Raw genomic sequence first — 15,062 nt, forward strand, 5'->3', positions numbered from 1 at the left:
TATTGCATCTTTAAAATAAAATATTAAAATCTAGGTCATGTGACATTATAGCCCAAAACACAGAGCCCTTCTCATAACACATAATAGTATAGAGCAGTTATTGGTCCTTGCACTTCTGACATAATATGAGGAAAGTTTTTTCTTGAATGGTGTTTCTGAAAAAGGTTGTTTACTAAACTGTACATCAATAAAGTTGAGTGTGCACCACACATATGCTCTCCCTCATCATAGTTACTGTATTGTCCCATCTTCAAACAGGTTGTCATATCTTTAGATGATGTGTACTGTCTGTTTGGAACTAGCTGACCACATTTTAGAAGAATGATTATGATGCAGACTACAGAGTTGAATATTTCTAGAGGGATGGCAACAAGGAATCAATACTGATGAATAATGATTACAGACAAACCAAGAGCAGACATTACTATATTAACTTGGGAATAGAGAAGGTTAGAGGAGAGAAAAATCAACAACTGTCCTTTCTACTTACCTGGCCAATGACTCAGGGTGACTGCTGAAGCCTGGCTGGGCTCTCTCTCACTCTCTCTCTCTCTCTCCAGGTCGCTCCGTGTGACACAGACCCGGGGCGACAGCGGGCTTCCGTTAATGTGGGATAATGGGCCTCACGGTGCGTTGGCGAGACATCACAGCAGGTGACATTTACCTATGTGGACTCCAGCTGAATAGAAAACGCTAGGGTGGCTTCAACGACACTGCAGGACAATTCTATTAGACACACACCCGGGGATAAGTGGTAGAACATATTAAATGGTCTCCACTCAGTGCAATTGTCTCTGAAGTTGTTTAATGTGAGAGCCATGCAAATTACTGCTGCCCAGAAAGGCATCATGTTATGCCCCGACACCAAATTACCATGTGAATCATTTGAATTAGACAGAAAAGATAATATTGCTCTACTGTATATAGGACTTACCTTTTCCACTAGTCAATTCACTGGACCTTATTATTATTATGCTGGAAATGAATGAGAGAGATCAATATATATATAGATAGATCAATATTGAGCCATATCCAAGAAAATGTGTAATGTTGGGGATTAAAGAGATTTTTCTGTACTTTTGTGTACTTTCTAGCCAGTAGTTCTGAAAGTAGCGCTCATGAGCCAAAAGTGGTCTGTCTCGCTCTGCTGTGTGTGCATCTTGCTAGCTGTCACTCAAAAGGCGAGGGGCTGAAGCTCATTGGCTAAAACTCTAATTGCTAGGTGCTGGTCCACGTGGGGGGAAAATGGCACCGCACAGCTTCCAGTAAACAGTTGCTTTCAAACTAGGTATTTCGTGGCTAATTGAGGTAAGAGTAATTCTGCTCACAGATTATGTATGTATGAACTACACATTGACACATTCAGCACAATGGGAATGACAGATCTATAACTCACATTTCTATGTGAATTTTGTCAGGTCGCCCAAAAACATATTGCATCTTTAAAATAAAAGATTAAAGTCTAGGTCCTTTTGAACACTTCCTGTTGAACGTGGGAACAAGGGAGAGCTCGGTTTGTTGTTTTGAAAAGTTAGTTGTTTTGAAAGTGTATTGCAAAGTTTCTTAGTAGCTAGCTAACTTTTTAGTTTGGATCCCGGGATGCATTTGGCATAAGTTGCTAGGACTGAAACTCTCTGTCCAGTAATCCTGCCAACCAAGGCAGGGTCTGAGAAAATATTTGGCATAGCAGCTAGCCTAACTGTTAGCTAGCTGCATATCAAGCTAACAGGGTTGTTAGCTGGGACCGCGGATTGTCCTGGGTTTGTGGCTGTCTAGATCCCTGCTGTTTGTTGTGTTCAATCTTCCCTGTGACCTACCCTGTCTGGAACTGCAAGGAGTAACCTCGTAACCTACGTTGTTAGCTATCATGACAAAGACCAAAGCAGGCAGGAGTACCGTTGAGGACAGTGGTGTCTCTCTATCACAGGCAAAGGATCTTTTAAACTAATAAAAATAGTTCTACAAGCAGTTGTTACAACAACAAGAAAATAGCTTCAAGTGTTTTGTCTAAGTACTGGTCGATTCAACTAATGGACAACCTGACCAGAGAGGTTCAGGACCTGAAGAACAGTTTGCAGTTATCCCTGGGTCAGCTCGATGAGGTGAAACAGGAGAATAGCAAGATGACAACAATCTGTAAGTCATTGAGAGAATAACTAGCTAACATCAGATAACATTCATATATTAGCCATTTCTGAGACTCACTTAATTTATATGATGATACAGCAGTAGCAATACAAGGATATAAAATATATAGAAGAGACAGAAATGCTTATTGGGGAGGTGTTGCTGTATATATTCAGAGCCATATCCCTGTAACACCTAGAGAAGATCTTATGTCAAGTGTTATTGAAGTATTGTGGTTGCAGGTTCTCTTGGCACATCTAAGCCTTTTCTTTTGGGGTGTTGCTACAGGCCACCAAGTACAGTCCATTTCTAAATATTATGTGTGAAATGCTTGATAGTGTATGTGATGTAAACAGAGAGGTCTACTTTCTTTGGGACCTGCATATTGACTGTTTTTCTATAAGCTGTCCGCTCAAGAGGAAGCTTCTCACTGTAACCAGTGGCTGTAATCTGGTTTAGGTTATTAATCAACCTAACAGGGTGTTTACAAACACTAAAGGAACAAATATCATCCACATGTATCGATCACATTTTTACTAATACTGTATCCATACCCATTGGATGCAAATATCACAATATTGTGGCTACATCCAGGAAGGCCAAGGTTCCAAAATCTGAGCCTAAAATAGTATATAAGAGATCATGCAAAATATTTTACTGTGACTCTTATGTGGATGATGTTAAAAATATTTGTTGGTCTGATGTGATTAATAAGGAGCATCCAGACACTGCACTTGATGAATTTATTCAATTGCTTCTTCCAATTATTGATAAACAGGCACCTGTTAAGAAACAGATTTTTTGAATTTTTAAGGCTCCATGGATTGATGAGGAATTGAAAAACTGTATGGTTGAAAGAGATGGGGGCAAAAGAAGTGGCCAATATATCTGGCTGCACATCTGACTGGCTGACCTACTGGAAATTGAGAAATGATGTGACTAAACTCAACAAAAAGTAGAAGAAACTGTATTATGAAGCCAAGATCAATGATATAAAGAATGATAGAAAAACAACTTTGGAGTACTTTAAATTAAATTATGGGCAGAAAGACAAATTCAACTCCATCGTTTATCAAGTCAGATGGCTTATTCATCCAAAACCATTTGATGTTGTCAGTTATTGTAATGATTACTTCATTGAACAATGAGCCATCGTATTCATGCATTAAAAAAACAATGAAAGAAAAGTATTGCAAGTTTGAATTTTGTAAAGTTAGTGTGAATAAGATTGTTATTGTTAACAATCAATAATGACAAACAACCTGGCATTGACAGCCACTCCTATCTGTCATATCTTTAATCTGAGCCTAGAGGAAAGTATTTGTCCTCAGGCCTGGAGGGAATCAGTGGTTAAGCGGCCAATAGAGGTTAAACGGCCTTTAGTGGTTCTAACAGCAGACCTACAGTGGGGTCAAAAAAGTATTTAGTCAGCCACCAATTGTGCAAGTTCTCCCACTTAAAAAGATGAGAGGCCTGTAATTTTCATCATAGGTACACTTCAACTATGACAGACAAAATTAGAGAAAAAATCCAGAAAATCACATTGTAGGATTTTTAATGAATTTATTTGCAAATTATGGTGGAAAATAAGTATTTGGTCAATAACAAAAGTTTATCTCAATACTTTGTTATATACCCTTTGTTGGCAATGACAGAGGTCAAACGTTTTCTGTAAGTCTTCACGAGGTTTTCACACACTGTTGCTGGTATTTTGGCCCATTCCTCCACGCAGATCTCCTCTAGAGCAGTGATGTTTTGGGGCTGTTGCTGGGCAACACGGACTTTCAACTCCCTCCAAAGATTTTCTATGGTGTTGAGATCTGGAGACTGGCTAGGCCACTCCAGGACCTTGAAATGCTTCTTACGAAGCCACTCCTTTGTTGCCCGTGTGGTGTGTTTGGGATCATTGTCATGCTTTCTATTAGATAGATAGCTAAGGAATCCACGAGGTTGATGGGGGGGGGGGGGGGGATTTTAGAATAAGGCTGTAATGTAACAAAATATGGAAAAATGTCAAGGGGTCTGAATACTTTCCGAATGCACAGTATCTCCAGCTATAGGACAGACACTTCAGAACACACATCCTTTAGATTTTTTGGGGGACTATCTGTTGTTCCATGTTGGTGAATATGTTATTCAATACGTTTGTATGGGCTAATAGCATGAAGGCCAAAAGTCATTTTTTATTAAAAAAAAATGTTATGTTTCAAGGGGTCTTCAAAATCAAATAGCTAAATGGTCCTTGTTAAACAATCCCATATTGCTTAGTAAAACCCCCCTCCCTCGGCTTGAACAGGATTTATGGGTTAAAAAAAGACTTACTAGTCGCCAAAGTGATGTAGTGTATGTGGCAGAATATTGCATACAACTGCAGGTGATAGTGCATAAGGATTATGTATTAGGATTATGCATTGATCCATAATGTTAATACTCTACAAATAATACCACTTTACATCACTGTTCATTATTGGTCTAAAAGGCAGTCTTATAGAAACATCCAATCAAGTTGAATCATGACAGCTTATAAAAATACAATTATTGTCAGCATAAAAAGTAAAAATAGACAGCATCTTAATTGTCTCAGATAGAGAAAACACGACTTTCAATCATTCATTAGGCTTCAAGACGTTCTGGGAAGGAGAAACAAGAAATTACAGGGTTTCCATAGCAACTGCACAGAAATGGAAAGTCCAGCATGTGGGGATTGATTGGATTTGGAAACTGGTGGATCCTTTAGTTCACAGAATATATTTTTGGTCTTTCTCCTCTTTAACAATTTGGGAGATTAATATGTTAACAAACAAACTGTTTTACGTTATTCTAGGGATTAAACCAGCTTTATATAGATGACCACAGCAAAGCTTTTATCATTATCATCCAATTAAAACCAATGTTTACCCATTATACTGCCTGGAACTGCAAAACAGCCCGCCAAGTCTACACTAACTAACAAAACCACCCAATGGGCTCCCGAGTGGCGCAGCGGTCTAAGGCACTGCATCTCAGTGCTAGAGATGTCACTACAGACACCCTGGTTCGAATACAGGCTGTATCATAACTGGCTGTGATTGGGAGTCCCATAGAGCGGTGCACAATTTGCCCAGCATCATCTGTGTTTGGCCGGTGTAGCATGTCATTGTAAATTAGAATTTGTTCCAAACTGACTTGCCTAGCTAAATATAGGTACAAATAAATACATGTTAATTTCCACCTTTTTAGAGGTTGGACACAGACTTCATGTGCTACTAGATGTGAACTTATGTGGGGTCCTACTGATGTTAGTGTGTGAGGATGGTCTGGACATATTGATCTCAGCTCCTTTGTCATGTCTCAAGGTAGCTAGTCTATAATCAATGAGACTGGACTGCTTTGATCCCCCTTGAGGCCTGCCAAGACTGGTTTCCCTGCTGTCTTGGGAATGGTTTCAAAGCACAGCCATTATATCATTCTAAATCTCTAGTCCAAAGTGCATAAATAAATATCCCTTTATAATTTCTGAGTTTTACTGCTCAGAGATATGGTTACTAACGAAAGCTGATAAACACTGTTTATGCTCCTGATGGGACAATTATAGGAATGATATGAATTAGACGGAAAAACCCCACACTTTCTGACTGTATCTGGAAAGTTCCACTAGTCAGAAACCCAAGAAGTCAAATCAGAAACTAAAAATAATGTGGTTAAAAAAAGAAGCCTTTCGTGAAATAATACGCCCACTTGACTCTTTCCCCTCTTACTAGCTCTGACTTTGCTGATAGCTACTCTATTGAGGAAACATGTACTTACTGTGATATGTGGTTGTCCCACCTAGCTATCTTAAGATGAATGCACTGACTGTAAGTCTCTCTGGATACGAGTGTCTGCTAAATAACTTAAATGTAAGTGGTAGAATGTGATAAGAAGGGAACGCAGGGGAATCGCTAAGTTGAACAAATATCAGTATACATTATTGATATTTGATAGAGTCCTCCACTTGCGAGTTACGTCTGAGGACTACTTTAAAAGGAACTGTGATGGTTCCATTCAAACACATTACTGGGAATAGCTTTTAAGATAAAAAAAAAAAAATCTGCATAGGAAATGTTGAATTTGGAATACTGTAAGTCTGCCACTTGGAATTGTGGTCAATAAACACAGGGTGAGACATTACTTCCGTCAACGATGAGTCGAGGTATAGCCAAAATAAATCTTCTATGTAGAAAAGCTAGGTAGAGTTGTGCCTACTTCTCTTTTTTGATAAATAAGCCTATGTATTTTCACATACATTTAACTGACATGCCATTGTTTCCCCTCAGATTTTTTTCAGCTGGGTGGCAAGGGTAGCGTGCATACCATTATTTCAGAAACCCTAGACCCACTCCAATTTGCATACCGGCCCAACAGATTGTTGGGTTCTGAGAATATGAAATATACTTATTTATGTCACTGAGGGAGTGCTGAGGTTTAGAGGGTCTACACTAGAAGTGCATTGTTATAGTAGGAAGGTATATAGTGTGTGCAATTAAGCTTGGAATGTGTTGGGCGCAGGGAAGCGATTACATGTGGCAGACATTGATAATGGAAGAGAGCCATGGATTAGTGACAGAGGGGGTTGAGGTCAGGTCACCTTAAGGGAGAAATAAAAGTTTATGGCCCGTATCACTAGTGTCCTGCCTAGCAGTAAAGAACGATGTTTGTACAGATGTGTAGGAGGAGACTCAGCCTTGAGGAACGGTTAAATATCAGTGCTTGTATGAAAATGTTTTTGTCTAATGCAGCCTTATTGATTCTCTGGGAAGAATACATTTGTGTTAAGCTTTCATAGTGTTCATAGAGTTTTTAACTCTGAGAATTAGAACCTAACAAATTCCGCAGATGATGCAATCTCTACTGCACTCCACACTGCCCTTTCCCACCTGGACAAAAATAACACCTATGTGAGAATGCTATTCATTGACTACAGCTCAGCGTTCAACACCATAGTGCCCTCGAAGCTCATCAATAAGCTAAGGACCCTGGGACTAAACACTTCCCTCTGCAACTGGATCCTGGACTTCATGACGGGCCACCCTCAGGTCGTAAGGGTAGGTAACAACACATCTGTCACGCTGATCCTCAAGACAGGGGCCCCTCAGGGATGCGTGCTCAGTCCCCTCCTGTACTCCCTGTTCACTCATGACCGCATGGCCAGGCACGACTCCAACACCATAATTAAGTTTACACAACACAACAGTGATAGGCCTGATCACTGACAATGATGAGACAGCCTGTAGGGAGGAGGTCAGAGACCTGACCGTGTGGTGCCAGAACAACAACCTCTCCCTCAACGTGATCAAGACAAAGGAGATGATTGTGGACTACAGGAAAAATAGGACCGAGCACACCCCCATTCTCATCGACAGGGCTACAGTGGAGAAGGTTGATAGCTTCAAGTTCCTTCGTGTCCACATCACCAACAAAATAACATGGTCCATGCACAGCAAGACAGTTGTGGAGAGGGCACGACCAAACCTATCCCCCGTCATGAGACAGAAAATATTTGACATGGTTCCTCAGATCCTCAAACGTTTCTACAGCTGCACCATCGAGAGCATCCTAACTGGTTGCTTCACTGCCTGGTATGGTAAAATTGTCAAAGACTCCAGCCACCCTAGTCATAGAATGTTCTCTCTGCTACCGCACATCAAGTGGTACCGGAGTGCCAAGTCTAGGTCTATGAGGCTTCTAAACAGCTTCTAGCCCCAAGCCATAAGACTCATGAACACCTAATCAAATGGCTACCCAGACTATTTGCATTGCCCCTCCCCCCTCTTCTACACCACTGCTACTCTCTGTTGTTATCATCTATGCATAGTAACTTTAATAACTCTGCCTACATGTACATATTACCTTAACTAACCGGTGCCACCGCACATTGACCCTGTACCAGTACACCCTGTATATAGTCTCGCTATTGTTATTTTACTTTTGCTCTTTAATTACATGTTACTTTTATTTCTTATTCTTATCTGTATATTTTAAAACTGCATTGTTGGTTAGGGGATCGTAAGTAAGCATTTCACTGTAAGGTTGCATTCGGCACATGTGACTAATAAAATTTGATTTGATTTGATAGAGTGCATTGCTACTAATGTTAGCGCAATGACATGCTAGATTTTCCCCAAAACTTCCAGACATTGATCTAACGACTCTCCATTTAGAAGCTTGTCTCGGCAGAAATGTATGTACAAAAAATACAGTTGAAGTCAGAAGTTTACATACACTTAGGTTGGAGTCATTAAAACTCGTTTTTCAACCACTCAACAAGTTTCTTGTTAACAAACTATAGTTTTGGCAAGTCGGTTAGGACATCTAATTTGTGCCTGACACAAGTCATTTTTCCAACATTTGTTTACAGACAGACTATTTCACTTATAATTCACTGTATCACAATTCCAGTGGGTCAGAAGACTCCAGCCACACTAGTCATAGTATACACTAAGTTGACTGTGCCTTTAAACAGCTTGGAAAATTCCAGAAAATGATGTCATGGCTTTGGAAGCTTCCTGTTAGAATAATTTACATCATTTGAGTCAATTGGAGGTGTACCTGTGGATGTATTTCAAGGCCTACCTTCAAACTCAGTGCCTCTTTGCTTGACATCATGGGAAAATCAAAAGAAATCAGCCAAAGACTCAGAAAAAGAATTGTAGACCTCCACAAGTCTGGTTCATCCTTGGGAGCAATTTCCAAATGCCTGAAGGTAACAAGTTAATCTGTACAAACAATAGTATGCAAGTATAAACACCATGGGACCATACAGCCGTCATACCGCTCAGGAAGGAGATGCGTTCTGTCTCCTAGAGATGAACGGACTTTGGTGTGAAAGGTGCAAATCAATCCCAGAACAACAGCAAAGGACCTCGTGAAGATGCTGGAAGAAACAGGTGCAAAAGTATCTATATCCACAGTAAAACGAGTCTTATATCAACATAACCTGAAAGGCCTCTCAGCAAGGAAGAAGCCACTGATCCAAAACCACCATAAAAAAGTCAGACTTTGGTTTGCAACTGCACATGGAGAAATGTCCTCTGGTATGATGAAACAAAAATATAACTGTTTGGCCATAATGACCATCGTTATGTTTGGAGGAAAAAGGGGGAGGCTTGCAAGTCAAAGAACACCATCCCAACCGTGATGCATGGGGTGGCAGCATCATGTTGTGGGGGTAATTTGCTGCAAGAGGGACTGGTGCACTTCACAAAGTAGATGGCTTCACGAGGGAGGAAAATTACATGGATAAATTGAAGCAACATCTCAAGACATCAGTCAGGAAGTTAAATCATGGTCGCAAATGGGTCTTCCAAATGGACAATGACCCCAAGCATATTTCCAAAGTTGTGGCAAAATGACAACAAAGTCAAGGTATTCGAGTGGCCATCACAAAGCCCTGACCTCAATCCCATAGAACATTTGTGGTCAGAACTGAAAAAGCATGTGCGAGTAAGGAGGCCTACAAACCAGACTCAGTTACACCAGCTCTGTCAGGAGGAATGGGCCAAAATCCACCCAACTTATTTTTGGGAAGCTTGTGGAAGGCTACCCAAACGTTTGACCCAAGTTAAACAATGTAAAGGCAATGCAACCAAATACTAATTGAGTGTACTGTATGTAAAATTCTGACCCACTGGGATTAGTTAAGCTGAAATAAATAATTCTCTCTAAAATTATTCTGACATTTCACATTCTTAAAATAAAGTGGTGATCCTAACTGACCAAAGACAGGGCATTTTTACTAGGATTAAATGTCAGGAAATGTGAAAAACTGAGTTGAAATGTATTTGGCTAAGGTGTATGTAAACTTCTAACTTCAACTGTATATATATTTGGCAGCAGTTGCAACAATTTAGCAGCGGTGGGAGACTGCTGCTAAATCAATATAGGGGAAACGCGGCATAGTCCTGCAGTGAGAGTAACCTGTGACCTTAGTCAATACATTCCCTTGCAAAAGTATTCATCCCCCTTGGCATTTTTCCTATTTTGTTGCTTTACAACCTGTAATTTAAATGGATTTTTATTTGGATTGGTGAAGTGAAATTTAAAAAATGACTTAACAGAAAAGTGGTGCGTGCATATCTATTCACCCCCTTTGCTATGAAGCCCCTAAATAAGATCTGGTGCAACCAATTACCTTCAGAAGTCACATAATTAGTTAGATTGCACACAAGTGGACTTTATTGAAGTGTCACATTATCTCAGTATATATACACCTGTTATGAAAGGCCCCAGAGTCTGCAACACTACTAAGCAAGGGGCACCACCAAGTGAGCGGCACCATGAAAAGTTGTGGAGAAGTACAGATGAGGGTTGGGTTATAAAAAAATATCAGAAACTTTGAACATCCCACGGAGCACCATTAAATCTATTATTAAAAAATGGAAAGAATATGGCACTACAACAAACCTGCCAAGAGAGGGCAGCCCACCAAAACTCTCGGACCAGGCAAGGAGGGCATTATCAGAGAGGAAACAAAGAGACCAAAGATAACCCTGAAGGAGCTGCAAAGTTCCACAGCAGAGATTGGATTATCTGTCCATTGGACAACTTTAAGCCATACACTCCACAGAGCTGGGCTTTACGGAAGAGTGGTCAGGAAAAAGCCATTGCTTAAAGAAAAAAATAAGCAAACACGTGTAGTTTTCGCAAAAAGGCTTGTGGGAGACTCCCCAAACATATGGAAGAAGGTAAACTGGTCAGATGAGAATAAAATTGTAGCTTTTTGGCCATCAAGGAAAACGCTATGTCTGGCGCAAACCCAACCATCCCCACAGTGAAGCATGGTGGTGGCAGCATCATGCTGTGGGAATGTTTTTCATCGGCAGGGACTGAGAAACTGGTCAGAATTGAAGGAATGATGGCGCTAAATACAGGGAAATTATTGAGGGAAAAATGTTTCAGTCTTCCAGAGATTTGAGACTGGGATGGAGGTTCCCCTTCCAGCTGGACAATGACCCTCAGCATACTGCTAAAGCAACACTTGAGTGGTTAAGAGGAAACATTTAAATGTCTTGGGATGGCCTAGTCAAAGCCCAGACCTCAATCCAATTGAGAATCTGTGGTATGACTTATATGTTGCTGTACACCAGCAGAACCCATCCAGCAGTTTTGCTCCAGCTCCTTAAGAAAAATCCCAGTGGCTAGATGTGCCAAGCTTAGAGAGACATACCCCAAGAGAGTTGCCGCTGTAATTGCTCCAAAAGGTGGCTCTACAAAGTATTGACTTTGGGGGGGTGAATAGTTATGCACGCTCAAGTTTTCAGATTTTTTTGTGTCTTATTTCTTGTTCGTTTCACAATAAAAATATATTTTGCATCTTCAAAGTGGTAGGCATGTTGTGTAAATCAAATGATACAACCCCCCCCAAAAATCTATTTAATTCCAGGATGTAAGGCAACAAAATAGGAAAAATGCCAAGGGGGCTAATACTTTCGCAAGCCATTGTAGCTATAGCAAGCAGACCAGGGGCAGAGCGATCAAGGTTGACATGGAAGACCTCCTGTCACTCAGCATCAACATAAACAATGACTCCACTCCTCTCCACCAACATTACTCATCATTGTTAGTGTCAACATTACCGCAATGATGCCTTTGGAAACAGTCAATCAAGTATCTGGGGCTTGTTTGTCCCTTAAAGACATGCTCCGGAACTTTGGTGACTAATAAGTATTATTTTACTTCCCGCTTTGGGCTGGATGTGTCAATGTGTAGTTCATACATGCATAATCTAAGACAGAATTACAGTCTTGCCTCAATTAGCCGTGAAATCCCTAGTTTGAATGTAAGGTGTTTTTGGAAGCTGTGCTGCGCCATTTTCCCCTACATGTTCCCCCATGTGGGGCAGCACCCTAGTAAGTTGAGTTCAACCAATGAGCTTCAGCCCCTCGCCATATGAGTGACCGCTAGCAAAATGCACCCACAGCAGAGCAAGAGCAATGATGTGGTACACGTGATGTATTACACAATTTCAGGGACCACTTTTGGCTCGTGAGCACTACTTTTAGAACTACTGGCTAAAAATTATACAAAAGTACAGAATAATCCCTATAATAGACTATTAAATTATTAATGTAACAGTAACATTAGGATTCCAATAAATTGTACAAGCTACAGTGTACATGACCTTGTCTTGTCAACAGATTTAAATCTGGAATGACTGGTCAATTGCCTTCATGTTTTAATAACAACCTACATAAACTATTTTGGCTCTGGAGAAGAAAGATGCAATCCTGCAAGCTTCATGTCTGGTCCTCTTCTTCAATGGTGCCTGATGACATCCTCTGTCAGAAACCACATTCTTCATTGTGATGGAAGCACTTCTGCAGATGGAAGGCAGCAGGAGCCCTGCAGTCATCCTTCTCAAACTTAATGAAAGTTAGCATGCAATAATGGGATGACAAAACAAATCCCTATACATTCTCCTCAGCCTGCCAGGCAGTGAGGTTTGAAGAGGGCTCCAGGCAGAAAACCATCCCCAGCTGATACCATAACAAATCGAGCAGGTGCCTCAGTGCAGGGTGAGAGTAAAATAGTGTGTTGTGTTGTGAGTGTTGTGAAAATGACAGAGAGGAGAAAAACACAATGGCAGGTATCACCATAGGACACAATTCTCAGAAAACAGGTTTAAAGTTGAATCGTTTTTATTTAAGTATTCTGTAAATAACAGACACCTTTAGTCAGAAATAACTGATCTAACAGCTTGGGATGATGACTCATGAGAGGGCTGCTGTTGATTCCCTTGGAGGAAGGACACAATAGTAACTGTACTACATGTGGTCATCATGAGCCATCATCCAAAATGGGTTAATTTTATAGCATGTTACAGAGAACAGAACTGAACCATGAAGGGCAGAATTGCTACTAAAAGGTTTTGCAGCCAAATCCAGCTACCAACCAGGGAAGGAGATTTAGACCTTCCAGTTACCTCCTTTATGCCATCCAGTTACCTCCTAACATTTCATTCTGAACACACACAGCATTTCCCACTTCAGAACAGAGTAAGAAGCCGGCCTTTCCCAGTGTGCAATGCACAGCAGCACACATTAAAGAGTGTTTCACAGGCTGCCGGTCTGAGGGGAGAAGAGTGGGAGAGAGGAGTAGCGATCACACAGAGATGAGGTGTGAAGAGCAGGACGTTGTCCAAAGGAGACACGCATTCACCCACACTATTGGTAGACAGGTTTACAGTAACAGATATGTAAACCTACCAACTACAGTAGCATACACGGTGAACCATATCGATCTCTGGTTTGAAACTTCTCCTTACCAATGCATTGGGTAGCACTCAGTTCAAAATGAGATAAGAGCGACATCACCTGGACTGAAACTCAATATTTCATTGAATAATGGGCACTTACAGAATATTAGAAAGCAAATGAACGTAACCGTACAATCCATTGGTACTCATGAAAGCATTTAAATAAAAGGAACTACTATACATGTCAATGCAGTGCAGAGCTGAATGAGTGACTGTGACTCTATGAGGGTGGCTATATCTCCCTCCAACTGAACCTGGGACAGTATCAGGGTCAGCCTACGACAGCGTTCCACGTCCACCAGGGGGCTAAACCTCCTCCTCTCCCTGTCCCACGGCCACACCTCCCTGCACCTCTTGAGTCGCTATGCAGAGCCTGGATCAGGGGGCTCCATCTTTCTCATTCCGCTGCACTTCCTCCCCTCCTTCTCAGTCTCCCCCTCCTCCTCGCCAAGGAGCAGAGACAATCTTCGTACTGGGCGACTTCAACTAGGGCGGTCGGGGAGCCAGAAGATCCCTGTCTGTGGACGTAATGGAGCATGACAGCACATTTGACACTGCCAGAGGTCAGCAGTGGGGTCAGGTCAGTCACAGCGGTCACTGCCAGTCTGTGTGTGTCTGTGTCACAGGCTCCACTGGCACCATCTCGCCTGCTTATCTTGGCCGTAGGCACTGGGTGAGAGCAGTGAGATGGGATCTTTGTGTGTGGGGGGGACACTTGGCTGTGGGTCTGAATGACCGCAAGCGCCTGGCACTGGCCTGCCTCTGTCAGGATGGATAAAGTCACACTCTCCACTAAGTTGGAACAAAAATATATAACACGTCAGGAACAATCACTTGGACATGGTAGGTTGCCGCACAGGGAATCAATTACATTTAGCATTCATGAGTGAGTGAGCTAGTGAGTGCCAGCAGCATACCACCGTGCATCCCACTGCTGGCTTGCCTCTGAAACTCAGCAGGGTTAGTCCTGGTCAGTCCCTGGACGGGAGACCAGATGCTGCTGGAAGTGGTGTTGGAGGACCAGTATATATGCCCTGTGTAGGGTGTCGTCTTTTGGATAGGATGTTAAACAGGTGTCCTGACGGTGTGTTCACTAGAGATCTCATGGGGTGCTAAATTCCCAATCGGGCCCCCATACTATTATGACCACTCAATCATCCCCAGCTTCCAATCTGGCCCTCATACCATTATGACCACCTAATCATCCCCAGCTTCCAATCTGGCCCTCATACCATTATGACCACTCAATCATCCCCAGCTTCCAATCTGGCCCTCATACCATTATGACCACCTAATCATCCCCAGCTATCAATTGTCTCATTCATCCCCTGTAACTATTTTTCAGGTTGTTTCTGTAAATGAGAATGTCTTCTCAGTCAACTTACCTGGTAAAATAAGGGATATGAGTAATTTAAAGAAGTCTCAAAGTGCCTGGAGAGCCTATGTGCTACTTGAGCTGTACCAGCAATTCCATCATAAGGATGATGCTCTCCAGACAACTGGAGCAACTTGGACTCTTGATTGGTCTGCGCTTCCACAGAAACAGCTCCAGGGCTATTGGAGAGCATGTTGCCATGGTGACCAGACAGGCATGTGGCTGCTGTGGAGTAATTTCTCAGAAAGCCTGTAGTTATCGCCTGAGAGACTGGCGCTTAACAGTAGC

Source organism: Oncorhynchus clarkii, chromosome 3 (assembly GCF_045791955.1).
Source record: "Oncorhynchus clarkii lewisi isolate Uvic-CL-2024 chromosome 3, UVic_Ocla_1.0, whole genome shotgun sequence".
Lineage (NCBI taxonomy): Eukaryota > Metazoa > Chordata > Actinopteri > Salmoniformes > Salmonidae > Oncorhynchus > Oncorhynchus clarkii.